The 27215-nt window shown below is 42.1% G+C and overlaps 1 protein-coding gene across 3 annotated transcripts in view; it reads right to left on the bottom strand.

Annotated features, from left to right (window-relative positions):
• The window catches only part of GALNT14 (polypeptide N-acetylgalactosaminyltransferase 14), a 220104-nt gene that overhangs the window by 179583 nt on the left and 13306 nt on the right, over positions 1-27215 (bottom strand). The window lies entirely within an intron of this gene.

Raw genomic sequence — 27215 nt, 5'->3', positions numbered from 1 at the left:
AGAGGTCAGCAAGCTATAGCCCACTGCCCAAATCTGACCCACCACCTATTTTTGCATGACGGGTGAGCTAAGAACAGTTTTTACATTTTTAAATAGTTGGAAAAACAAGTCAGAAGAAGAGCATTTTGTGACACATGAAAGTTATATGAAATTCAAATTACAGTGTCCATAAATAAAGATTTATTGAAACACAGCCATGCTCTCTTGTTTACATATTGTCTGTGGCTGTCTTCATGCTACACCAGCAGAGCTGAGTAGCTGCAACAGAGACCATATGGCCTGTAAAGCCAAATTATTTACTAAGTGGTTCTTCAGCGGAAAAGTTTGCCAACTCCTGAGTTGGCAACCACAGTGGGAAACGGTTTCCTCTACTAGCTAAGGCATCTTTCTACTTGCCCCAAGGCTACTCCCAGAAAAAGATCTAGAATGAGTCAGGATTTGATTCTGGGAATCGTACTTTAATAGAGGTATAGACAAAATGGATCACATTCAGTTAGGCAACCAGGAATGTTCTGGGACCCAGACACGTGTCACAGGAAGAATGGTTAGAGAGATAATTAAGTGGGTACCTTCAATTATCCAAAGAGCTGTTAGGAAGAAAGAAGATAAGGATCCTTCTCTGTGGCTGCAAGGAGTAAACTTAGGACAAAAGACCCATTTCAGCTCAACATAAAGAAGCATCTGGCTGTCTGTGCCAACTCAAGCGATGAGTTCCCCACCACTACATGTACTCAGAGTATTGAGTACACAATATTGTGAATATAAAATGTAGTGATCGGTGACCAGCATCTGTTCATCTTTTAGAAGACTGTTGGTACAACAGGAGAGGGCACGCCACTTCTAGAAGCAGTGCCTGGGGAGTCTGGGGCTGCACATCCTGAGCAGGGACCACAGACATGGTATGTTGATTCCCACACACCAGGCTTCATCTCTCCTCTTTAGGAAAAAGATAACGTGAATCTATCACACCATGCTGCTGCAAAGAATAATGAATAGCACTGTTAACAAATGACAAGTGCTACATTTCTTATTATTATCTATCATGTATACATCACTTTATTTCTGTAGTATCCAGCAGGGGTTGAATGCAAATGGACTGAAATACACTTTTACAGACTTACAGCCTCCTATAAAGAAAAACATCCAAGAGCAGAACAGTAAGGCTGCCAGGTTATTCCAAGACCTAGACTGAACTATGCTGAGCTGGACTTGAGAAGCCCTTTCCAAGCAGGCTGACTGGCTAGAAACCCATCGCATCCAGGTCATTCACATTCGTTTATGGTGCAATAAAATATACTCCAGCTGCAGGCTCTGACCTGGCCCATTTGGAGGCCAAAGCTATTTGTGTGAGAGCCACAGAAATTGGCCATGGGCAACATGTGGCCAGATCCCCCTGATCACTCTTTTTGCTCTGGCAGTAGTATGTCCTTGGGTCTCCCTTGATCCATTTTTATTGCACATCCCAGACTTTACCACTCCCCAGGTGTCTCTCAGCTTCTTCTCTGCTCTCTCCATTTTGCATATGGAGAATGGAAGTTTATGATTAAGGAATTTTCCCAAAGAACATGAGGCTGGTCTTGAGTCTGGAAGGCACAGGCTGTGTCTGGTCCTCCACAGAGACTCACTGTAGGGAGTGTGCTGGGTGAGGGGCAAGGAATGGAGTAAAGGAAACCGGGCTCTGGCCCCACTGTTGCCCCAATGATATGGGGCCCCATGCGGGTCATTTCTCCTGTATAGCCTTAATAGCTCATCTGATCAATGAGCATATTAGACCAGAAGCCAGGTCAGAGCCACAGGGGAGGAATATCAAGATCAAAATGAGAAATAGGCCAGGCACTGATACAAAAGAACCACTAGGTAAACATCAAGTCTTGAGTGGAATCAATGAGCATATTCTGGCTGAGTCACTGAGAATGCAAATAATGTGCTGAGTTAAAGAGATATGGACAGCAGAAGAGCCATGGAAACATCAGTGGGAGTGGAAAAAGGAAGAAAGGTGGCAAAACCCAGAGAAGACAACCAGAGATGACTTAATCTTGGTAGAGATTTGTCACTGCAATAGCTTAATGTCATCAACACAAAACGAGGTAGGGTAACCACTAGGATCCCATCCAGCATTCAGTGTCTATGAATTTCACCCCTGTTCCAGATGTGCTGACAAATGTGCATGAACCCCAACAAGAGAACATTGCAAGCTGAGTATCTGACATAGCATGGGCCCTGCATTAAGCTAACTGGACACAGGGGAAATCATCCTAAAAAAAAAGTGCATAAGCCAAATTCTCCACTTCCATTTATACAAAAAAATGGTCTCTGCCTCCACCTCCCATTTTTTACTTTCCACTAAGATGTTCTTTGGTCCTGAGAAGGTCAACATGCCTACTCAGCAGGACAGGTAATGATTACACTAGGTCACTGAAAAATTTTACAGCTCTTGACCCTCCATGGAGGGAATGCAGGCTAGCTAGAAAGAGATGAAAATTTATTTCCACGACCAGCTATTTAATATCTTAATCTTTTCCAAGCTATCTCCATAGTGGTTATTGAATATTTTCAACACAACAACTCCTTTCTCTAAAAACAGTTCCCAAAGTAGCTGACACTTAATGACTTAGAAACTAAGACCCTCTACCTTTCTTTGCCTACTTAAATGTGAGGAATGGTACCTGTATTCCTTTTCTATGGCTGCTGTAACAAATTCCCATAAACTAGTGGCTTAAAACAATGTAAATTTATTCTCCTTCAGTTCTCTAGGTTAGAAATCCAACACGAGTCTCAGTGAGCTAAAATCAAGGTGTCTGCAAGGGTATGGTCCTTCCGGAGGCTCTAGGGGAGAATGGGTTCCCTTTCCTTTTCCAGCTTCTAGAGACCACCTATATTTCTCAGCTCTGTCCTCTATCTTCATGGCCAGCAACAGTGGGTGGGGTCCTTCTCACATCCATCCCTCCGACCTCTTTTGCCTTCTTTTTCCCTTTTAAGGACACTCATATTTACATTAGACTCACCTGGGTAATCCAGGCTACTCTCCTTATTTTAAAGTCAACTGATTAGCAATGTAACTCCCCTTTGCCATGTAAGCTAACATACAGTTTCTAGGAACTAGGACATCTTGGGGGAGTAGGGGGCATTATTTTACCTACCACAGTGGGAAACGGTTTCCTCTACTAGCTAAGGCATATGACCCTGGCCAAACCTCTTGTCACTTTGGTTTTCTCCTCTAAAATCAAGGACTTTAGTCTCAGATCTTTAAGATATATAACTTTATGGGGATAAAATAAGGTCATTAAAAGATTAGCTTCTGTCGTGTGCATTAGTTCTCAAAGCACTTGCCTATGCTTTGTCTCATTTAATCCTTGCATCAATTGGGAGACACATAGGGAATATACTGCCATCATCCCCCCTTTGTAGAAGTATAATCTGAGAGTAAGAAGTTAAATGATTTGCCTAAGATCACACAACTAACAAATGATAACACTTGTGGTTTCAAATTAGTTTTCTTTTTTTTTTTTTTTTTTTTTTTTTTTGCGGTATGCGGGCCTCTCACTGTTGTGGCCTCTCCCATTGCGGAGCACAGGCTCCGGACGCGCAGGCCTAGCGGCCATGGCTCACGGGCTTAGTTGCTCCGCGGCATGTGGGATCTTCCCGGACCAGGGCACGAACCCGTGTCTCCTGCATCGGCAGGCGGATTCTCAACCACTGCGCCACCAGGGAAGCCCTCAAATTAGTTTTCTAATAACACATGCCCTGCGTGAAAACCTGTTCTGAATACCATGGAAATGTACACACAGGGAAAATGGTAACCACCACCATCACCACCACCACCACCATTCGGCCAAAGCACAACTTGACCGAAGTGGAGAGGTGTGGCAATAGTAGACACTGGCCTCTGACTATAACTCAGAACCCTGGGTCTCTCACTTGGCATTTCTGTCCTCTGTCTGGCTGTTTCCCATTGAAAGTATCCTCCTAAAACCATATTCTTCCTTTCTTGCTGTGCGACTACACACCATCAGGTTAGTCCTGGTTCTAAATCAAGAAAAAGTAGTCAGGATCCTCCAGCTGGGAAAGGACTGGGGGGGGAGTCTCATGTACTCTGTGCGGCGCCAGGTGGTGTGAGAGGTGCCTCCCGCTTGTGTGAGACACAATAACCAACCACAATTACGGAAGCTTCTCCCCGTCCTCCTGAGTCAAATGCAGCAGAAGGGAAAACATGAACATGAAGACATGTTCTAAGAAACAAGGAAGGAGAAGAGAGCTAAAGAAGATTATCTGAAAATCTTTGAGGTGCAGTGGACATTAGTTGTCTTTTGGCCTCGTGCATCCATTGTCACCTCTCAATGTCTTTGGGGGACAATTCCTCTCCCCACTCTTAGACCAAGTGCTTGCTCCACCCTCCATCCTCCACTCCAAGGGCAGAGAACTAACTCCTCCCACAAGTATTTATTGAGCACCTAATATGTATTCTAGGCATCAGAGATACAAGAGTAGACAAGCCAGATGAGACCTCTTTGGTCACAGAGCTAAAAAATAAACAAATGAGAAAAAAAAATCCAACAAGATCTTTTTAAGAGTGTTTTGTGCTATGAGAAAATAAATAAAATAGGGGTTTGTTACAGACAGATTATCATTATCTGGACTTTTTGGTTATGTTAGCTTAATTCTTCTGTTTCCTGTTGTCCATACGCAAGCATCCTAACAGAGGACATTCACACCCTAATACTAAGCTTCCTTCATACTGTCCATAGAGTCACACTGTACTGACCACGCTAAGACCTTTGTGATCATGGGAAATGGGAAGATGGGGAAGAATCCAGAGTTGGCAGGTTCCAGCCCAGAACCTCAAGGCTCTTGCTCTAGCTCAGCACCTCCCACCTGGACTGGAGTGTTTGCTCACCAGTAAAATGGGGGAATTTCACGAGTGAATCTCAGTGATCCATTCCATGCCCTCTGTTTCACGTCTTAGGCTCTACATGGTCAGAATTGTTCAGACTTACATTAGAGCTGGGAACTGAGTAATCTCAAGCTGGTGTCAGTCATCCTCATACATCGCTACTGAAAAGCTACAAAACAAGCATCTAACACTTGATCCAGATCCATACCAAAGTGTCAGGGGAGATGTAAACCGCACACTCAGCAAATGCACTGCATTCTGCAAACAAACATTCCACTGCCTCATAAAAGTCAGTGATTCGAGATGATGCTGATTTAACCTAAAAAACTCACAGTGGACTCTGAGGAGCTCTGCCTTTACCCTTCACAGCTTATTAAAGGGGGAAAGGTTTGGGTAAATTATATTTAGTTAGAGTAGAAGCATTTGTACTCTGTTCTGTAGGTGAGGGATAAGGGGGTGTGCATAATTTTGTGATACAAATATATCAGTGAATATGTCAAAATCCTGCTAGTATAATAATCCCTTGAAAAAATGGATGCATTTACATGGTTGAAAAAAAAAAGGCACACAGGGCTTCCCTGGTGGTGCAGTGGTTGAGAGTCTGCCTGCCGATGCAGGGGATACAGGTTCGTGCCCCGGTCTGGGAGGATCCCACATGCCGCGGAGCGGCTGGGCCCGTGGGCCATGGCCGCTGAGCCTGTGCGTCTGGAGCCTGTGCTCCGCAGAGGGAGAGGCCACAACAGTGAGAGGCCCACGTACAGCCAAAAAAAAAAAAAAAAGCACACAATGAAAAGTTTCCCTTCCACCCCTGTCCATCCCGAGTTCACATCAGCACCCCTAAAGGCAAACCATTGTTAGCTTGTTATGTTTCCTTCCAGAATTTCCCATGCCTATAGAAGCAAATGTGAAATATATATTCTAATTCTGCCTCACCCCCACTCCACCACCTTTCATACAAAAGTGAGTATTGTATACACTCTGTTCAGAATTTTTTTTTCATTTGGCACTCTGATAGGTGAAATATGGTATTTATATGTAGATTTAATTTGACTTTTTCCGAGGTAAGGTTGAGCATATCTTTCAACACATTTAGGGCCATTCATATTTTTCTATGACTTCTCTGGTTATATCTTTGCCTATTTTTTCTATAGTACTGAAATTCTTATTGACTCTTTGGAGCTCTTTACCTATTACAGTGATTAGTCCTTTGTCATTTGTCTTTTTGGTTTACTTTATACAGATTATTTTTTACTATTCAGGTGATTTTGTTGGCTTTTTTTTTTTCCTTTCAATTTTTATCTAGTCAAATATATCAGATTTTTCTTTTACAGCTTCTGAATTTAAATCTTGGTTAGAACTGCCTTCTCTCTGTTTTCTTTTGGTACCTTTATAGCTTTATGTTTACATTTAAATCTTACTTTTGTTTTGAATTTTATCCTGGCATATATATGGTATGAGGTATAAATGCAATTTTATTTTTCTCCCATAGGGATTTTTTAAACTTTTAAGCTTTTCCTCCCATGACTTGAGATGCCACCTCTAACAAATACTAAATGATCAGATGTATTTGGGTCTATTTCTAAACTATCCATTCTGCTTCTTTTAGCTATTTGTGCATGTTCCTCCAACGACTCTTTCAATAAATGAGGCATTATAGTAAGTTCTAATAACTGGGAGGGCCAGTCTTCCCACATTGTTTTTCTTTTTCAGAATTTTCCTGACTATTATTACTTATTTTTTATATGAACTTTAAAGCTTACCTAATTTTGAAAAATCTACTGGTACTTTTATTTAGATTGTATTAAATTTATAAAGAGAATAACATCTATTGTCTTTCCATTGAACATGATATATCTCTCCCTTTGTTCAAGGCCCCTTTTGTATCCTTTAGTAGTTTTAAAATCCTCTTATACACCCTATATATCTTTTTGCCAAGTTTATTATTGTTTTACATTTTTTGTTGTTATTGTAACTGAGGGCTTTTCCAATGTACATTCTGTTTGATGTCTGTATATACAAAAGGTATTGATTTCTGTTTACTAATTTTTGTACATTGTTACTTCATGGGATTCTTTTATTGTCTGAAATAGTTTTACAGTGATTTCTCATATGTTCTCCAGTCATGCAGCCACAATATCTCACACAGTGACTATTGCCTTCTCCCCTTTTCTCTCTTCTAATTGTTTTCTCTTGTCTAGTTGCAATGGAAAGTATCACCAGCACAATGATGAATAATAATACTAACAGTATAGATCCTTATTCTTTACTTTAGTGAGAATTCCTTTAGTGTTTCCCCATTAAGAATGATGCTGGCTTTTAGTCTGAGATAGATGTATTTTTAGCATGTTAAGAAAGTACCTAGCTGACAGGAATAAAGACGCAGACGTAGAGAATGGACTTGAGGCCACGGGGAGGGGAAAGGGCAAGCTGGGACAAAGTGAGAGAGTGGCATGGGCATATATACACTACTAAATGTAAAATAGATAGTAGTGGGAAGCAGCTGCATAGCACAGGGAGATCAGCTCAGTGCTTTGTGACCACCTAGAGGGATGGGATAGGGAGGCTGGGAGGGAGATGCAAGAGGGAAGAGATATGGGGATATATGTATATGTATAGCTGATTCACTTTGTTATAAAGCAGAAACTAACACACCACTGTAAAGCAGTTATACTCCAATAAAGATGTTAAAAAAAAAAGAAAGTACCTAACTGTTCCTGCTTTTGTATGTTTTTTTTAAAATAAAACATGACGATTGAACTTTCTCAAAGGCCTTTTCGACATCTATGAAGATAACCATATCACTTTTCTGCTAATGTTCACGAGTGTAAAACTGTATCTGCATTCCAGGATTAAAACCCTCTTGATTATGATTTATTAGTTTTCAAATGTATTACTGAAATTGTTTTGCCATTTTTCCTAGGATTTTTTAATTGATATAATAAGTGGGATTAGTCTTTGGCTTTCTATTTGTGCCTTCTTTGTCAGATTTTGGTAACTATTTCTCTTGTTTGTCTATGCTCTGGAATGTATTGGAATTGCCTGTTCCTTGGAAGTTTGATAAAATTTTCTCTGTAAAACCATCTGGACTGTTGTTTTTATTTTGGGGTGGAGTATACCTGTTTGTAAAGGATTTTTTTGTTTGTTTTTTTGTGTTCTGCCTTGGAAGTTTTGGATTCTTTTCTGAGGTCAGTTTAGTAAATTTTATTTTCTTGGAAAATAATCTAGTTCATTCAGACTTTCAAATATATCTGCATAAATCTGAGCAAAGTAGTCCCCTGTGATTCTTTTAACTTCCTGTTTTTGTCATTATTTCCCACATATCATTTCTTATTTTATGTATCTGCACTTGCTCCCACATTCTCTTGATTAGGTTAACTAGTAGTTTATCTATTTCATTGTCATTTTCCCCCAAAACCAGCTTTGAAATTTATTTCAACTGTTTTGCTTTTAACTCATTAATTTTTACTTTTATCTACTTCTTCCTTCTGCTTTCCCTCTGCTATAATCTTTTTATTCTGTTATAACTCCTTGACTTAGATGACTAATTCATGTGTTTTCATTCTTTTCTGTAAATATTTAAGGTCATCATTTTCCCTGAGTACTGCTTTAGCTTTATCACATCTGTCCTGATTTTTAGTGTTTTTATCAATTGCTGTTTTCCAGAAAATCTGAATTTTCAGTTCTAGTTTCTTCTTTGAGCTATGCATTAAAGGGGTCTTTTTATTTTGTTTTGATTTGATTTTACTTTTAGTGGAATGGTCTTTTGATTTTCTGATTTAGTATTACTTTCTAGCTTAATTGTACTGTAATTAGAGAATACTGCTTGTATCTTTTTTTCTAATTTGGGGGATTTACTGAGGTTATCTTTAGCCCCTAATAGATGGTCAATATTTGTGAATGTTTTGTGGGCCCTTGAAAGATGCATTCTCTTCATTTATTTCATCTAAAGGGTTTGCTATTTATCAATCAGATCTGCTTTATTACTTATGTTAATTAGGTCTTCAGTATTGATTTTTATTCTTGTCCAGTTATCTGGAGACCGAAACATGTAAATTAAAGTGATCTGTTACTAGTGTGCTTTGCTGTCTTTCTCCTTGAATATCCTGAAATTTCTGTTTTCTCAATATTGCTGTTTTTTTTCATTATGAAATGCATACTTTAGCATAATGAAGTTCCTTTGTCTCATTTAATGCATTTTAACCTGAATTCTACTTTTTCTGATGCAAGCCTGTGATTACTTTATTTTTATATTTACTTTATTTATTTTTTTTTTTTCCGGTACGCGGGCCTCTCACTGTTGTGGCCTCTCTCATTGCAGAGCACAGGCTCCGGACGCGCAGGCTCAGCGGCTATGGCTCACGGGCCCAGCCGCTCGGCGGCATGTGGGATCTTCGCGGACCGGGGCATGAACCTGTGTTTCCTATATCGGCAGGCGGACTCTCAACCACTGCGCCACCGGGGAAGCCCCTATATTCACTTTCTCATTAACCTTTTAAAGCATTTTCCTGGTGTTCCTTTACTCATTCTTCTTCCTGTAGTTTCAACCTTGCCATTTCACTTTCCTTAGGGGTGTCTCTCTAAACAACATAGAATTGGGTTGTGATTTATAATCCTATCTGAAAACCTTTTTAAAAGGTGAGTTAAACTCATTTATATTTAGCAGTATGACAAATGGGCTTGCTCCTCGTTCTCATTTTATATCATGTTTCCTGGATTCTTGGCATTATTTTTAGTCTTTCTGTGATTGTTTATTCTGTGGGATTCTTCTGGGAAGGCTCATGTTTTTATTCTAGTGGTTACATTTCATAACTAAAACATTATATACTAATCTTAATCTATGTCTTTAGATGTGATTTATGAGTCTTATACTACAAGCAAAGATAAAATTGGTATAGCTCCTCCTCTTCCCCTTCACTTCCCTTTCCACAGAGGCATAGCAAAGGCATGCTCAGGGTAGGGAGAGAAAGAGACATACATCCCTGGACACCAGTTATAAAAATGCATAGAAATTTAACACGGTGGCAGCTGCACGCAGGGAGGGAGATGACAAACACATTACAGAGCCCCTTGGCACCATTTACTCTGGCTAGGCTGCATCTCTCTTCCGTCACCTGATTTTAATCAATAATATTATCTTTCATAATGTTTACCAAATTATGCTTATATTACTTCATTTGTCAGCTCTAAATGACATCTTTTGACTCCCTGCTATTATCGAATGAGGCATTCGGACAACTTACTTTTTCCCCCTTCCCCTTCCAATATTTGTTGGTTGTGTTATTTCTACATCATCAGGGCACAGATCCTCTGTTGCTCTAATCCTTATATTTGTTTCAGCTTTAGTGTAGATTTACAGTTGGAAGTACTCGGCGCTCATCCTCACGCTTCCCTTTGTTGACTGAAGTTCATCCTCTACTAGTTTGCTCAGGAATCGCTCATGGAACAATAGTCCCTGAGTTATCGCATGCTCAAAACTGTCTTTATACTTAAAAGATGACTAGGATGGATGGGAATTTTGGCTCACATTTTTTTCCCTTGCTTATCTTGTAGATGTTTCACTGACTTCCAGGCGTTTAAATGTTTCTGCAGAGGAAACTGGGGCCAACTTGATATTTTTCTCCTCATAACTGACTTGATTTCTTTGCCCAGATTCCCAATGAATTCCTTTTCCTGTCTTTCTTTCCTGTCTGTCTGCCTTTCTTTTCCTTCTTCCCTTCTTCCCTCCTTCCTTCCTTCCTTTAAACTGTCTTTTTCATGATCCCTTTGTTAATTTTGAAGTAATTTCAAACCTTAAAAAAAAAGGTTGCAAGAACAATACAAACTCTTACACTCCCCTCCACACAAATTCCCTAGATGAGAGCATTTTACTGTGTTTTTCCCATTTGTGGAGAGAAAGTGAGAAAGAGAGAGATTTTTCTTGTGACATGATGTTTATCATCTCTAAATACTCCAGTGTATGCCTCCCAAAGATAAGGACCCTTCTAAGCAGAGCCACCATACAAACGCTTCTAGTTAAAAAATCAGCACTGATACAGCACAGCCTGATCCACAGGCCCAATCAAATATCTCCAACTGTCCTAACAATGTCTCCTTTCCCTTCCCGGTCTAGGATCCTATCCACCAACACGTGTTACATTTAGTTGTCATGTCTCATCAGTTTCCTCCAATCTGGAACAGTCCCTCAGCCTTTCTCCGTTTCTCAAGTCCTTAAAAGTCTCAGTTACAGGCCTTCCATTCTATATGGCCTGGGTACATCCTATGCTTCCCCATGACCAGACAAAGGCCATGCATTCTTGGTAGGAATACAATAGAAATGATGCTGCATTCTCAGTGCATCACATCCAGGGCACCCTAGGTCAACACATTCTACCACTATTCATGTTAAACTTTGATTATCTGGCCAAGGCTATGTCTGCCCGGTTTCACCACTGACAATTCACCATGTTTCCATTGTATTTGATTACAATTTTGTGGGAAGCTATTCCGTATTGCGCCAATAACACTAGATCCTTATGAAACCTCCACCCACGACTTAGCATCCATTGACAACTCCTGCCTGTATCAACTACCATCATGATGGTTGCCAAGTGAGGAATATCTATTTCCATTATTCCTTCTACATTTCTCAGCTGGCATTCTACCATAAGGAAAAGTTTCCCCTTTTCCCCCACTTATCTGTTTATCTAAATATTGATTGATTGATTGATTCATTCATTCATCTATAACATGGATTCCTATTCTATGCAATGGTTGTAATCTGATACTTCTTTACTTGGATGCTTATACTGTCCTTTGGCCCATGGATACTCCAAGCTGGCTTCTGTGTCCTTCTGACAGGTTCCAATCTTTTCCTGACTTTCTGCAAAATAAAATATTTCAGGTTCATTTTACACTTTCTCTGCCCCGTCCCTTATATCAGCCATTTCTCTGAGGAGCCCCAGTAACTCCTAGCGGAAGGACAGTATTTAGAAAACAGGCTCTGAGTATTCAGTGTGCACTTATGGCTGCTACAGTTCCACTGCCTCCAGACCATCTCAGCAGAATGAGTTAGGAAATACATGTATATACATATACACGTGGATACTTCGAATTCCAATCCAGCACCCCACGTTCTTTCTAGCCCTTCCTCTTTACGCGTTTATAAATCTCTTCTCAAACAGTGAAAACCATGGGTCCTATTATCCTCTCTCTATATCTTTACTTGCTCAGTAAATTAACTTCTGTGCCTGCCACCTCCACACCTACTCTATAGTCTGCTGGGGAGGGGAGGGGAGGAGAGGGAAGGAGGGAGGGAGGAGAGAAAGGAGGAAAGAAGGGAATTATTCCCTTCCCTTAATGCCTAAAACTTTCCAAGGCTATGTCCTGGTGTTAACTACTATTCTGGGTAATTTTCCCCAAAGCCCAGATTTGTGTTCTTTCAACATTTAGATATTAACTCCTCTTTTATATCATGAAAGCTTTCTTAATTTACATTTTAAATGTTTGTTCCATTCAATTGTTTTGTGTTTTCCTTCGGGGACTAAAAGGATGCTTTCTTTGGATTTCCATTGCATGTCTTCTCCATCTATCATTTTCTCTCCAATCTTCATGAACACTTCTCTCATTTCAATTGCATTTATTCACTGTACTCATTTCTATTGTCTATGTTCTACACTGAGTTTTCCAGTGTCTATTTTCCCTTGAGAGCCTTCCAACTTTATCTTCATTTCTGAGATAGATTTGCCTTTTTCCTCCTTATTTTCTCCTTGGGTTCTGTCAGCTTGCGTTTCACCACCTCTTGCCATCCTGTCATCCTTTCCAGAATTCTTGTTTCTGCTTTGTAGTTTTTCTTCATATAAATGATTGCTTCATTGGGTTCTTTAAATACGCTGTGAAGTACTTGATTGAAATTTTCATCTCCTCCCTACATTTACATGGAAATGTTCCGTATTGGGGGTACTTTTTGTGACTACGATTGACATTTTTTCACTGTAATATCTTTGCCTCTATTCTACCAATACCCTCAATTTTTCACTTCTCTTTCATTACTTATCATTGTATGAGTGGATTCTCTTGGACCAGCTTTTTGCAGGAAGTCCCTGTGGGATATAAGGAAGAACCAGGGTAGCATTTTACTATTTAAAAAAAAAAAAAAAAAAAAAAGCTCTTTGTGGGAGGGGTAATGACTCTGGGAGGAGGCACAAGGAGACTTCTCGGGTGCTGAAAATGCCCTAGATCTTGAACTGGTGGTGGTTACACAAGTGTGAACATATATAAAAGTTTGTCAAGCTAAAAAAGAGTTATATACTTTACTGCATGTATGTTAGACCTCAAGAAAAATGTAGGCAGGCAGGAAGGAAGGGATGAAGGGAGGGATAACTTTTTTTCTGCTGCAACAGAAATTACTTCCTGCAAATAGGTCTCTCTGGGGGATACTTTGTAGCAGCCCACCTCCTCTGCTTCTCTAAAGCAAAACAGGCCCAGGAGGCACCTTCCTTCTGTTTGCCTCATGCTAGTCCCTGCCCAGTGTTTGAAAATAACGGATAGATCTTCAGGATGCCCTTGCACCTCCACGACACTTACCTGACTGACGCTCTCTGCCATCTGCTGCCTCGAGGCCCTCCTGCTGCTCTTCTAAACCTCTTCACATCTGCCAGTGGCCTCTCCCAAACCCAGCTGCTTAGGTAGCCCTTGCACATACTTCAGATTCCACAGATTGTGTCTACTCTCTAATTCCACTGAAAATGACATTTTGCATTTTTAAATTATTATTATTATTCCCCTTGTTGCTTTTGTAGAATATCCAAGGACAGAAAGCAAGAGGTGGTCTTGCACAAACAACCGTATCATGCTGGAAGTTCCGTTTGCCTGTTCTACTGGGTTACCGCAACATCTCAAACCAGTCTCCCCGTGAGCCTCAGTCTCCCCAAGAGGAGAACGGGCAGAAGCAACTGCTGTCCTTCTCCCAGGTCCTTCTGAAGATGATCAGAGCAGAGTATGGGAAGCGCAGACAGGAGACACGTCTCACTGCTGTTAGGGAGGCTGCTTTCCATGGTGCTGGTCGTTTTACCTCCCGTTCTACTTCTTTAGCACCAGCTCTTCTGTAGACCACCAGCCAGGAAAACAGCTGGCTCTTTAAGACTAGACTGACTCTCAACCCCTCCCCAACACCACCCACACTCACACCCACAGATGTAGCAGATTCTTCAAAATACCAATTTGCTGGCTGCCCTGTCTCATTTCTCTTGCTGGCTGCAAAAGTAGCAGTAGGAATGTGCCACTACTTGGCACCATCCGCCTGGCTGTGAGCAAACACAGGCTCCCTCAGACAGGTGGTGTGATTTGGGAAATACCAATCCATGACCCCATGTGAACCCCAAGGTTTCAGGCTGCAGATGGGCAATGTCAAATCACTGAGGCCCCAGGACTCTGCCGTCACCATATCAGTCACAAATGTCACCCTTAGTAATTGAAGTGGCAGATGGGAACATAAATTCTTCAAAAGCAATTCACTTGCCAGGGACTAGGGAACATATGAATGAAGTGTGAACAGTAAATTTTTCCAAGTCGGGAGGCCAGACACGTCACCCACTCAGCTGTACAAACAGGCTCTAGAAGACCTGACCTAGTTTTCCATCCGGCTGAGAACCTACCTGGCTGATTTCCAGGCATACACAAAGGTTTGTCCTCTCTTCCTTCTGCTACCCCTTCAAGGAAGGCTCAGAGCTACAAGAGTGAAACTCAAGCAAGACAACATGGGTAGGAGCATTGGGCATGTCGTTTTTCCAAAAGAAGGAGGATAAAAACAATCCTTTGATAAAATAATCCTTTGAAATCATATGCCCTCTTTCAGAAGGCTCTGTGGAATGGGAAGAGTCTCCTTGAGGAATGAGAAGCATACACGTGTTCATTGTCTGCATGCTCTGGGATGCTTTTCGTGGCTGGAGGTTCTGGCAGGCCCCAGGCATCCTGCCAGCAGCCCCCCCCCCATCGCCCCCCTGAGCCCTGCATTTGATGGAGGCCAACACAGCCATCTTGGAACAGGCAGAATGCAAAGAGCTTGGGTTAGGCGCCAAGAGGCCAGGTTCCAGATAAGTTCCACCACCAACGAGCTGAGTACTCTTGAGAGGGTACCTTCTCCCTAGTCTCAGCACCCTCATTTGTAAGGAGAGCAAGTGGGTCTGATAAACTCAAAGGCTCCCTGCTTCAGCAAGTGAGGATTCCGGTTTATCCCCCAGAGCCTGGCTGTTATCTCACTCTCAGCTCTGATACCCCTAACCCCACACCGTAAGAGAAGGTCTTATGCTTTGTGAATCAGCCACCACTTCTCCCAGGCCTGGAATGCTTGCTGTTACTGTGGCAAAACGCAGTCGTTACTCCAAAACCAACAGCAATGGCAAACGGCAGAGAAAATAAAATTCAGCCAACTCTTACAGCAAAACCAAACCCGCAGACGAAAGAGTGGAGGAAGTGACTGCCTAAGTAACATTTCTCTAAAATGCCCACCTTTTGCCTCTCCACAAGAGACAGACAACAGAAGAAAACCACCCATGGAGTCGGAGAACGCATCATCCCTTGTTCTCAGATGAATCCAGGCTGCTAACAGCGCTGATACTTTTAGAAAACCAAAGACAAGGAATCTCAGGCTTAAAAAGAGCCTGTCAGAATGTGAAATGATGCCCTTTCTCCCTCCTTGAAAGTGTAAACTGGTTTGGCTCAAATTATGTCCAATTAGGACACAGTGAAAATGAAACACACAGAAGCACAAATACAACAGAGATCCCTGCACCCAGGAACAGCCCCTCTGTCCTCCGGCAGTGCGGACAGATTGGAATGGACGCGATGAGATACAATCATTAAACATCTCTCCAGCTTATTTGCTTGCAGTGTGTCTCAATAATGTGTTATGGGGTGTGTTTGTAATTGGCTACTGCTGATAGTGGTCCTTGAGAGCGAAATGGAGTGTGTCTAAATGCAGACAAAGCTACTTAGTGCGCCCGGACAAGATGGGACGCTCCTTGCAAGGTCCAAATGGGATACTCGGGGCTTCTTCCACCCATAGCTTGGGAGAGAGAAAAAGGAATAATCTGTCTCAATTTTCTCAGCTCCAGAAACAATATTTATAAAATAGAAGGTGATTTCAGAGCTCATTTATTTTTCTGGTTCACAGTACCCGTTCTCTGCTGACATCATTTTCTAACCAATTTTATTTCCAACAATCACAGGAAAAGCCTTAATTCTACTTGAAATCGTTAAAAACAAATCCATTCTTTCCTTGTCTTTGGGCCCCATCTCTTTTTTAAAAAATGGTTTAATTTCTGCACTGCCTTTCTTTGAAACAATATTTCAGGTGTCTGAATAGCCAGACTCAATCCTTCTTTCTCCCTGTCTTACCTCCTCAATCCCTTTATTCCCTGTAAATGCACGAAGCACACAGATCCCTCCTCCTGGCCCCCATTTCTAGACACTCCATTCGTTGGCTAATCAAGCCAAAGGTGGTCTACCTGTAGTGACTCCAAAGGACACATCTTCCACACAACAGGCATCTTGGAAATTGAACAGGCCAAGGATTTTAAAAGTCACAAAAAAAGAAAGAACCCTGTTTCTTACCCAGAAGGCAATCTTTAATGAGCAAAATAAAGGCAGAAGGAACTACCAAGCCTGGTTCTGGCTTCCATGAAAACTGTGGCCGTATGCTGCCAGAGGGGACAGTTAGCGCTGTCTCCCTTGGCCTGAGTGCTGGGGAAGGAGTGACAGCACATGGGCTAGATGTTAGCCACCGCTTGCTGTGTCCTTCCCCTGACCTCCCAGTAGACGATCATGGAAAAGAAGACGCGCTTTGTCCTGAGGGGAAGCCATGTTAGCCCTGGCAACCACCACAGTTTTTTCTTAAGTGCTCAGAAAACCATCTGTTCAAAAATTGGGAGGGATTGATGTCAAGCTGATTGGTCTTTTTCTCTGAATGGGAAAAACTGACTCTGCAAGACTTATATCAGCCCTCACACAGGCACTAGATTCATGAGGCAAAAAAAAATCTGCAAGTCAGATTTTCAGAGCTATGACTCACCCTGACTCATGTGGATTAAGGGAACTTGGACTGTAACTCCAAAGCCCTGAATGACTTGGGGTCAAGGACTTTAGTCCTCCCTCGTGTATGTAGCCCATTTGTAAGGCAGAGCTAGACAAGCCGACCCTCTCCCTTTAGCCTCCCAGCAGAGCCAGAGAATGGAAACCAGTCAGCACCCCAGAGCCTCAAAGGTGCAAGCTGGGCTGAGGCGGAACGTATATGCCGACCCCCTGCTTCCGCTCTGAAGCCCCGGGGAATCGTCCAGGCTGCAGACGGGGAAATGCCATCGCTGAGCTGCCCGGGATTCTGCAGTCGCAAGCCCCAAGGACACCAGGATGGAGGCCTCCCCGGGCAGCTACCCTAAAAGACTTCACAAGTCTCCAGGGCAAAAGGACCTGGGCTTACACTTTTATTCCCACAAGGTTGAGTTCATCCCTGGATGCACAACAGATACTCATCCTAAACATTTGTAGAATTTAATCTGTTTACTAAGCCGACAGTAGGAAAGCCCCTCTCTGCTGGTTCCCAGGCTGGCTTGACTGGGACAGCTTTCCTGTCTACCCCCTGTGTAGCTTTCACCCAGGACTTCAAACCACAACCCATCAAACCAAAAATAAACTATGACAAACTATCACAGACTACCCAAATCCCACCCCTCTGGAGACTCCTGAGCTGCACCTTAAGAGTTTTTGTTTCCTTTTAAAATGAGGTGAGATGATTCAGGTAAATAGATGTTTGCTTAAGACTTTTTTTTTTTTCAGACAAAGGGCCTTATCTGGCTTTCGTCACTTGTCTGTGCAAGATGAGTTTCAATTTGACCCTCTCCTCCTTTGTATCTATTTTGTTTTTCTCTCATGCCTTAGTTACTGTTTATTTTTTAAACAGGCCGCCAGAAGCACCAGTACCAACAGCACAGCCTCTCACACGGCTGTTGCCTCCACCGACAGGGCTGGGCGCCTTCTCTCTCTGTAACTCTGTGTATTTGCTTCTTCTCTTTTCTTCTTTGTATCCCTCCTTATTCCTCAGAGGACCTGAGGTCCTATTTCAGTCCAGTTCTGTAGAAGTCTGTCCTTGGAGACGGCCAGTGGTCACATTCTGCCCATTCAGCAGAAGGTCCTTGAAACATTCCTCCCAGCGAACCGGCTCCAGGGTGCAGGGGAGCAAACATACCGAGGTTGCTTTCTTATTCTGAACACTGTTTGAGCAAATTCTGGGCAAAAACCTATGCATTTCAGCCACACTATCACATGGGAGTCAGGTCTCCTGCTCAGCTAATAAATCACGGTGGGTGTTTATTGACCTGTGACCTTGAACAAGTCACTTAGCTTCTCATTCCTGCTCTTTATGTAAACTGGGGAAGAGGCTGCCTAACACAGAATGTTGGGTGGAGAGTAAACGAGATGTGTAGGATGGCACCAGGCACATTTTTTTGTAAGGAATCGGTGTTTACTAAATTCTGAAAAACATGAGGATCTCTTGAATTCTTCATGAGCTAGTCTTTGGGACAGGTCACAGTCTTCAAGGCAAAATGGCCAATATTCACGACCTAGGTCATATTCCAGTTCTCTGCACTTGAAAGGACATCTGATAACATCTTGGCAATGAATTTCCCAGCAACCCAGGGTCCACCTGGCTTTCTGTCCACTCTGTGGAACAAGATCCCGTGTCATTCTCATGGTCCACAACACCACTGAGTCTGTCCCTAATTCTACTTCAAACCTTCTCCTTCCTGCCACCCCCAAATTCCCCACTTTGATCCTTAGGCTACACCAAGTCCTCTTTCCTCTGGATAGAGAACCCCACCTCCATATGCTTCTGGAACTCTTACTTTGTGATGGATTAAACCTACCAGCCCCTAAATGACCCCATAAGGAAGTAATTTTGGTCTAGATAAATTAGGTTTACACAGCGTAGTATTATTATTTGCAGCTACTATAAAGTCACAGTAACACTTCTCAATGCATAGAAGTTCTTTCAACACTAAAGCAAAACCCCCTCTCCTAGAAGGTGACAAGATACAAAAGTCAATGCAAAGACTCTATCTTCTCCTCTTCCTCCTAGAACTGAACTGCTTTACAAAGAAACCTAAATTTCAAACAGAATTTGCTGAAAAGTTTCTGAAAAGTCACTGTTGAAAATTCAGGAGTTGATGAAGCAATTTTGGACAATGGTCTTGAACGTGGCCCTGCTGACAGTTGGAGTTGTCTCACTCAATGTCAATCTAACTAACTGCAGGTTGCTGTTGTGAGCCTGGCAGCCACTGAGGCCAGCACACAGGTGTGGTCTGGAGTCTGTGACGAGAGAGACCTCAGGTCCCGCAGAGCTGGATGGAGAAAGCTGATGCAGGGCTGAAAGAGAGCCTGGAGAGGAGCAGCAGAGAGGCAAGCTCAGAGCTCCCAAATCCTGTGGGCAGCCTGGCCCAGAGTGGGATGGACCCCGGGAGGAAGGCAGCTCAGCTGGCGAGAGTGTTCAGAGAGGACTTCCTGCTCTGTAGCCCACAGGAAGGACTGGAAGCTGAACAGTCCTGCCGAGTCCCCTCTAGCCTGAAGCCAGGGTAGCTCAGGGGTTTCTTCTTGTGTCTCAGGGAACTGACTACCTGCCAGGTGGAACCACACCAAAGTACAGGAGCAAAGACTGTAATACCGTCACCACTCTCTGCTGCTCGTACCTGAACGCAGCTGCTCCTGAGGCTCATCCAGTAGACAAACGTTCCCCATAGAGGGGACCAGAAGGCAGAGAGATCAAGGAGCAAATCACTTAGAAGTGGGAGTTGCTGGAGGAGGCAAAGGACAACACAAGCAACACAATAATAGCACTTAATGATGCTCAATTACAACATCAAACAAAGAATACTTTCTGGAACTAAAAATCATGATTTTCAAACTAAAAAGCGCATCAGATGAGCTGAGTAAATGAACAGTCACTGTACCAACCTGAATCAGCGGCTCAGAAGAGCAAATGGAAAAAAAAAAAATCACAAGAAGAGCAAAATTACAAAGAAATAGCAATTGGGGCAAAAAAGATATTTGGATAACAGATCTATGCAAAATACCTAATTTGTGCATAAGAGTAATGCCAGGAAGACAAAAACGAACAAATAAAGAACAGACAAGAATTAAACAAATGAAAGTAGAGGGCTTCCCCTGAAGTCTGCAGATGGAATTGAGCTTCTTGCAGGAGTCATGGGAAAGGACATACCCCAAAGTATGTTCCTAAGTTCCAAAGATAGGAGGAAATCTCACAGGCTGTCAGACAGGAAGAACAAGTGACTTACAAATGAAAAGTAGTTAGCTATCAAGTTTACCTGCCATCTGCAAAATGGGAGTCTAGAAGACAGCAGGAAACCAGCCACAGACTGCCAGTCATCCAAGCCAGCAGTTATCCACCCGTCTGATTTGTAGAATATTTGTGGATATGCAAGGGTTCATAGACAATATAACCCACATACATACCCCCTCTCAGGAAAATACTCAGGTCAAAAAAATGAATGAATTCAAACAGAAATCTCAGGATGAATGAGATGAAGAGAAAACAGTGGTGAGTGATGAACCATGCAATTTGCATGGCTGAATCTAAATAGATAGTATAAAGTGCTGGAAACATGTAACAAAAGGGACAAATAAGGATACTTGAAGAAGAAGAGGCACTCTGCAAAGAAAAACTTGCCACTTAGCTCTAGATGTGTTAAATTATCTTAGCAAAACCTAGAAATTAGTGGGGGTGGAGGTTGGGAGTAAAAGCCTTCTAAAGGTCTGCCAGATTTCAGTGTAAGAAAGAGTAAGGAAGTAGAAGTACTCCTAAAAGCCTCAATGTATTAGACTGAAAATAAGTGAGTAAAACATCTTTGTGGGGAAAACTCATCCATATCTTGTTTTTATAGAAATATCTATTTGAACGTCCTGAAAAGAAAGGTAACCGTCAGTGTTGATGGTATAGTAAGATGTCTGCATTTAAAAAGGAAACAGAAGTTGAAATAATGACTGGCCAAAATAGTGACAATAATAAAAAGGAGAAAGAAAAATAAATAGTAAATATTCAATATATCAATTATTTCACTAATTATGATAGGCTGAATATTCCTATTCAAAAACTACCACTTTCAGACTGGACTGAAATATAAAAATAGGTGTTCAAGGGAATCAAGGGCTACCATTGGAGAAATCAGTAGGTTCAGAGCTGAGTTTTTATGTGCCCATTAAAGGACAGATATGTCAAATTATTTAAATTATTATTTTAACTATTTTACATTAAAAACCCCACAAATCTCCCTAATTCATTTTATGGAAGCAGTATATTCTTAAATCTAAACCTTGATAGAGTACCCCAAAAAAAGAAAACCTATAAATTAAGCTAATTCATGAATATAGCTGTTAAAATTCCAAATAAATGCCAACAAATAAAATCCAGTAGTATAAATAAAAATAAACTATAACTCTAGAGGGTTTATCCTAGGAAAACAAGGATGGTTCAAAATAAGGAAGTCAAATATTTCACTGCGTCAATCAAATGGAAAAATTATATGATTCAATCAAAATATAATTTAAAATACAAAATTATTTCTAATAAAAATGAAGTAAAACAGGAAAGGAAACCACTACAATATGGTAAAGAATATTTCATAAATGTGAAATAGTAAATAGTGAAATACTACAGCCATTTGCATCAAAATCAAGAAAAGAGTCTTATATTGCCATGGAATTTCATTTTGAATGTTCTCATGAATGTGACAAAACAAGATAATGAAATAATCAGTCAATAACCTTCAGAAAGAAGAGATACATTTAATTCATTTTGATAATGATATGATTTTACCTGGAAAATCTAATGGACTAATTAACAAGTAACCCTTAGGTTTAATAAGAAAATTCTGGTAAAAAGTATGATATTGATATAGTAAGAGATAAACAGATCAATAGAGCAGAGTGGAGTTCCCAGAACTAAAACCCATTGTTTAGGGGAAATAAATATATGACAAAGGTGGTATTTCAGTTAGTGGAGGGAATGATGGCTTATTTAGTTAATGATATTGACACAAATAACTATCTATTTGGAAGAAAATGGAGTTAAATCTCTACCTCAAACTAGAAATAAAAATAAAATCCAGATGGACTTAAGATTTAAAAGTTTTTTGAAATTCATATAGAAGAGGAAATTTAGGATGTTCTATATACAGCCTAGTAGTTAGGAAGATCTTCTTAATAAGACAGAACATTCATTAACTAATTTATTTTTAAAGTTCAGTAATTTGGTTTTTTTTTTAATTTATTTACTTATTATTTTTTTTATTGTTGGCTGCTTTGGGTCTTCTTTGCTGCACGTGGGCTTTCTCTAGCTGTGGCGAGCAGGGGCTACTCTTCGTTGTGGTGCATGGGCTTCTCATTGCGGTGGCTTCTCTTGCTGCAGAGCACGGGCTCTAGGCGTGCAGGCTCAGTAGTTGTGGTGCACGGGCTTAGTTGCTCTGCGGCATGTGGGATCTTCCCTGACCAGGGCTCGAACCTGTGTCCCCTGCATTGGCAGGCGGATTCTTAACCACTGCGCCACCAGGGAAGCCCTCATTAACTATTTTTTTAAGACATATTTAACTATATAAAAATAGGCAAAAAATGATATGGTAATATATACCATAAACAAAGTCAACAGTGTAACAAGTGACTAAAAAAAAAATCTGCAATGCCTATGACCAATAAAGAGCTATCTGTAACTTACAAAGAACTCTTATTATTGACAACAAAAGCACATAGGCCAGGGGGAAAATGGGCAGAGGATATGAATAGACACTTCACAGAAGAACAGATCCTTAAGGGCAATAAACATATGAGAACATACTCAACCTCTTTGGTAGTCAGAGGAATGTAAAATTACAATAGGATTCCATTTTACACCCCAAATGGGCAAAATGAAAAGGACAAAATTTACACTAAAGGGGCTGCTGGGGAAAGAACACTCACTTTGCCAGTGGAAATGTGGGTTATTACACTGTTTTCAAAAGCAATCTTAATATATCCATTAATATAAAAATTAGACTCCCTTTGACTCAGAATCCCCCCTCTTCAAAATCTATCCCATAGAGGAAGCACCAATATGTAAGAATATGTGTACATAGATATTTACTCCAGCACTGTGTGTAGCGACAAGAGATAAGAGACAAGGCAGACACCCGTCACATGGAAGGGTTGAATAAAATAAGCCACAGCCATGTCATAGCATATTATGCAGTCATTAAAAATAATGAACTTGCTGATCTGAGGATTTCTAGGATATATGGTTAATGAAGAGTAAGATACAAAGAAGTATATATAATATGATAAATCTCTCTCTCTCCTTCTTAATAATGACCAAAACAGATCAGTAAATATTTATATATGTTTACATACTGACTAGAGGGTACACAGAGAAAGATACGGAAGTTTACACATCCAGGTTGTTATGTTGCTTACTTAAAATTGGGGAGAGGGGTGAGTGGAGGGCATGAGGGAGAAGAGAAGGCTAAAATCAATAAATTAATTAATAAGCAGCAATGAGAAATACAACATAGACAATACCCATTTATGTATATTACCCATTTTGATGTTCTAAAATTTCTTTTCAATAGAAATATGGTTTTAAACAAAATAGGATCCTACCATAGACACAAGTTATTTTTAACTTGGTACATCATGAGTTTATTTCCATGCCCGCTGGGTCAGGTACTTTCCTGGTCTAGCTTCCCAAGAAGATAATTTGGAGAGAGACATGGTGGATCAGCCACACATCTCAGGGAATGCCAGCCGGCCATCAGCCTTTGGGCTACCTGGCATATATAAGGGGAAAGAAATCTCCCAGGCCCCGATCCCCATCCATCCTCCTGGTAACACCAGGCAGGATATCTTCACTTCCTGATTCCTTGAACGAATGCATACGGACTCAGGTCTTCTGGACTCAGAAGACGTGACTATTCTACATGACTTCTGGTCACAGCCCTGACAAGACCTCATTGAAGAGAATGTAGGTAGAAAAGATGACTTCTCCACGGGGCATTTCTCTAAGAGCAGCTACATGAACTAAAGATGAAAATAGGTGGTCAAGAAAAGCAGCCTTGGTGAGAAATAGAGCACATAAACAGCAACTCTCATTTAGGCCAGGGAGTAAGAGAAAGGGAATGCCATATTGAAGTTTCCCTGAATTGCCCCTTTAAGAACAATTAGCGAACTCTGAGCAGTTAAAATCCTTACACCAAAAATATTTCCTGAACAAAGTCCCCAGTGAGTAGACTATAATATTCCCAACCGAAGAGATCCATTTACTTTCAGACACATTCGATTCTGAAAACAAAAATAAGCGAATGGCTTTAATTCCAAACTCTTCCACTCTCTGGGCTGCTCCTGGTTTGCATGGACCTCTGGTCATTCGTGCCGAGTACCACTGCCTCAGGAAGACCTTCCTCACCCCTGCCAACCACACAATTGCCCTTTCTCTAAATTCCTCCAGAATTTACTTCTTGTTCTACAGGAAGATATCCTAGATTTGCTAGTACATGGTGCTGTTCGTGTCCCCAAACTGCACCCTAGCACACTACAGGCATGGTAGGATAATGTACCAGGATATTCATTTGTATTTGTTTTCACTCCACCCACTCACTCCCACCCCAGCCCTGTCCCAACCCCTAACCTCAGCATACAACCTGGGCAGGAAACTCCCTCACTCACACGTAAGTGGTACATAAAAGCTGTGTTGAAAGAATAAGTAGCCCAGAAGGTGATGGAAAAAGGGAATTCCTCCAGCTTGGAAAGACAGTGAAGGTAGCCAGTCCTGAAAGTGGTGGGCAGCAGGGGGCAGCAGGGTCCCAGAGGCATGGCTGTGTGGTGCCCCCTAGGCAGGCTGGGCCCTGGGCTCTGGGCTCCCAGCATCACAAGGAACCCACTAGCCCGAGAGCCAACAGAATGATGAGAGCTTAGTCAATGATGTTACAGACGTGACCATGATGCTCAGAAGGTTCTAGGCTCTTCCCACATCACCAGGCCATGAGGATCCTTGTGCAGTTATGAGTAGGAGAGGAATTCCCCACTCCAACCCAGGGGAATGGGAGCTCTGAATCAAACTGAATTCAATAAGTAGGGAAACGTGGCACCAACTCTAGACCCCAGTTCGTGAAGTATGATTCACACTAGCTTTTTGTGAGCGAGAGTTAGTTGCTATCTGATGCAGCGCTTCTCAAATGTTAATCGCACAAGAACCACCTGGGGGTCTTATTAAGATGCAGAGTTTGAATCAGTAGCTGTGGAGTGGCCTGAGAATCCGCATGTCTAGCAAACTTCCACCCCTGGCCCAAGAACCACACTTCGAGAAGCAAAGGTCTAAGGCCAGGGTTAGCAAACTTTTCCTATAAAGATAGTAAACATTTCAGCTTTGTGGGCCACCTAGTCTCCATGACAGCTATTCAACTCTGCTGCCCACGGCAGTGTGAGAGCAGCCACAGACAACACATAATGAGTGTGATGGTTCTCATAAAACTTTATTTATGAACACTGAAATTTGAATTTCAGATAATTTTCACGTGTCACAAAATATTTTTCTTCCTCATTTTGTTTCCAACCATTAAAAATATTTTTAAAAAACATTCTTAGCTCACAGGATAAGCAGAGGAGGACTGAATTTGGGCTTCTGAATTTGGCCCATGGGCCGATCCTGGTCTAGAGGGTCCAGCACAGTATAAAACCCACGATAGGCAACCTCAGCTAATTAAAGTGGGGTGCTCAGCCTATTTTTCTATCCTGAAGTTGGTTTTTCTTTCCCACGATCCTTCCACAAGTGCTGTGCTTTTCATACAGCAGACACTTCGGGGACAAGTGGATGCTGGCAAATGTACTTCTTCAAAACTCACTGAACGGACTTTAAAAGGCCATCCTAAATCCTTCTTCTTCTAATAAGAGGCCCTGTGGAATAACAGGTTCCTGTTTTAGTGGAAGAGCTCTAAGGAGGAGATTAAACTTCAACCACAGTTTCTTGAGCTAACAGAGGAGTGACGTGATCAGGGGAAGAAATCAACCTTGCAGAACAGCACCTAGAATATTTGAAATCAATAGCCTCAAACATTTATCCCATGAACCCATGTAAAGATTCTCTCCATCCCCTTGGCCTCACATCCCATTTTGACTTAAAAGACAAAACAGACTTCTAGCCATTTTGCAGCCCATTTCACCATTTAACAGCCATCCCAGCGACACAGTTCTATCTTTCCAGGAATAAACAACACACTTGAAAGTCCAAGAGGGAGACAGAGTTCTAGAGACAGAATTGGCCAGGCGCCAGCCGGGGGCCACTGCGCCAGACTCCACTGCTTCCTAAGAATTCGCCCTGGGCAGCAGGACCAGCCTCGGCCACCTCTTGCATCCTGCACAGCGCTCCTCACCCAGCAATGCCCATGGAGGTTTGCTGAATGAACTGACGAGCCTGACCCAGTGGCCTGGTGCAGGGCAGCTGGCCCACTCTGTCTCCCCCTGTTCGATAAGCCTGTCTCCCCATGCTGGATGGGCGCTCAAAGGGAGAAACTCCTTCAAGGAGCTCACTGTCTTTCTCACTTGCCGACTGCCCCACTGGCACCTCAGCATCATCCAGACCTATCTTAGCTCCACCACTTACTAGCTCTGTTGACTTGGACAAGTTTCGCTGGATGTTTATGAACCTCAAGTTCTTCATTGGTAAAATAAGGGTAATCAATACATCATCCAGAGATAATGTTCATAAGAGAACATTTAACAACCCGTATGGGGCTTCCCTGGTGGCGCAGTGGTTGAAAATCCGCCTGCCGATGCAGGGGACACGGGTTCGTGCCCCGGTCCGGGAAGATCCCACGTGCCGCCGAGCGGCTGGGCCCGTGAGCCATGGCCGCTGAGCCTGCGCGTCCGGAGCCTGTGCTCCGCAACGGGAGAGGCCACAACAGTGAGAGGCCCGCGTAACGCAAAAAAAAAAAAAAAAAAAAAACAACCCGTATGGCTCAGACACTGTTTAATCAGAAAGGTAACAGCCTTAAACACCCAGTTTGACTGTACTGGCAAGTACCAGGTAAATCTCAGCCTGCCTACCTTGTGGTAGGCCTTGTAAAGAATGAATAACTTAACTCAGATAGAGCACCTAGCATTTCTCCTGAAAGGCAGCCATACACCCCTCTCCCCATGGAAGCCTTCTAGCATATGATGGTGGCCACGAAAAGCTCCATCGCTAGCGCTTCCTGCAGGACACCTGACAGTCACTTGCACCACTTATTGAGCACATGGCCAGAGCCACCTCCTGACTCCTACT

This window comes from Kogia breviceps, chromosome 11, assembly GCF_026419965.1.
Source record: "Kogia breviceps isolate mKogBre1 chromosome 11, mKogBre1 haplotype 1, whole genome shotgun sequence".
In the NCBI taxonomy this organism is placed as follows: Eukaryota; Metazoa; Chordata; class Mammalia; order Artiodactyla; family Physeteridae; genus Kogia; species Kogia breviceps.
The sequence above is the reverse complement of the archived record's forward strand: the minus strand, read 5'-3'. Positions and strand labels throughout refer to the sequence as shown.